The following is a 1,790-nucleotide window of genomic DNA, read 5'->3' on the forward strand; positions in this document are numbered from 1 at the left end:
GAAAGCTGACGACCATCAACTACTGTCTTTTGTATATTTCTCTGTACATAAAAGAATCTTGCTTTTGATTGAAAATGAAAAACGAACAAAAAATCACTATCAGTTATTACTCAAAGCTGCAGCCTCGTCCAAGTTATATTAAATTCAGAGCTTATACATCCTCGCTCAAGACTCTTTCCTTCATATGGAAAGAGGCAAGCTTTTTTGCCCCATTTCGTTGCAAAACAACGGCCAGAGCTTCCACTGCATTCATACTCGTACTCTGTGACGCTAGCTGAATCAAGAAATTCCGTTTCAGGAAACATTTTTTAGTGCTTTTTGTAACCTACACTTTTGTAACCTGCACTATTATAGTTTTGTAGCAATGAAACACACAACAAATAAACTATAAATATCTTTAGTCCAAGGCTGGAATCTATTTATCACGCAATAGGTCGTAATTATTATCTTTAAGAGACCGGAATGTTGTTTAATTGCATTTTTATTATGTGCAATATATAGCATTTATCAGAATTTGAATTTTATTGTGTGGAATTCTTTTTGTTCATGTCTGCCTTGAGATTCGTATGCTGCTCTAGCGCCATAATTTTTCGATTGCTAGTGTTACCATAAGAAAAACAACAACACAAAAATGTAAAATATCGAATATATACATTGGACACAATAAATCGAACATCCTGCTTTGAAGTTAATGCTGAGAACTTTATGGCTGTGCCTTATTCATAGCTTCGCGCCATTTCTCAATGTATACACGTCACTATTCCGTCCACCGGTGCATACTATACTTAAGTCTTACTTGTCATAATATTGGACAGTAAAAAAAACTTAGTGGTCAAAAATTCTTCTGTCTATTACCAATATTTAGAGCACTATTGGCGCCATTTTGAAACTGTCCTCTTATTACCAGACTACACTATATAAAACTTACTATTTCGACCATGAATTCACGACTTTTGACTTTTTGCAGCAAAAAATAAACTTGACATTGTCAAATTTACCAAAAAATATCGAAATAAAAGAGGAAATTCTGGTAATATGAGGACCGAATCTACGCTTCTCCCAAACCGCGCCCATTTCAATGACGACATTTGGTACACAGACTTTGTCGTTGATGGCGCCCTTTATATGCAAGTAGAAAAACCTGCAATCATAACCCAGTGTAGTGTAGGCTTCGACTTCATTTTCACAACTCAATTTCGAATATAAAATGTGTTAATTTTTTTCAAAACCAGGCGCCAAGTATGCCATATTATTATTTTTGTATGCAATAAGTGTATATACCAATAACTCCTTCAAATAAATTCTACTTAATAATATAAACTTTTTATGACTAAAACATATCAAAAAAAATAATAACATTTTCCCACAGTATTCATAACCTTAAAATAAATTGTGATTCAAGGAATTATGGTTGGAGGTTTTTTTGTTCGAAGATTGAGGTTGAAAACATTCTTTGACCTGAACTTTCAGGGTAGTCTAGTTTAGTTCTATTAAAATTAGCTTAGCACCACCATATACAGCATGCAAGTCCATGACTTGGGAAAAAAATTTTGTTACAAAATATACATATGTAAATTATATTTTCCACGAGTGATCCATTTTGTTAGTTTAGTTTTCGAATTCTCGATCGAATTCCCATGAAATATGTAAGTTTTTGAGATTGAACAAAAAAAAGTAATGAATGATTTACACAATGTGGTGCCACAGATGGGTTTTCGAGGGATTTATTTTTTTGGTCATGTCACAATATACCTTTATCACGTTAATTATAATTTGACTTAGTCTATGTT

This window comes from Glandiceps talaboti, chromosome 14 (genome assembly GCF_964340395.1).
Source record: "Glandiceps talaboti chromosome 14, keGlaTala1.1, whole genome shotgun sequence".
Taxonomy (NCBI): Eukaryota; Metazoa; Hemichordata; class Enteropneusta; family Spengelidae; genus Glandiceps; species Glandiceps talaboti.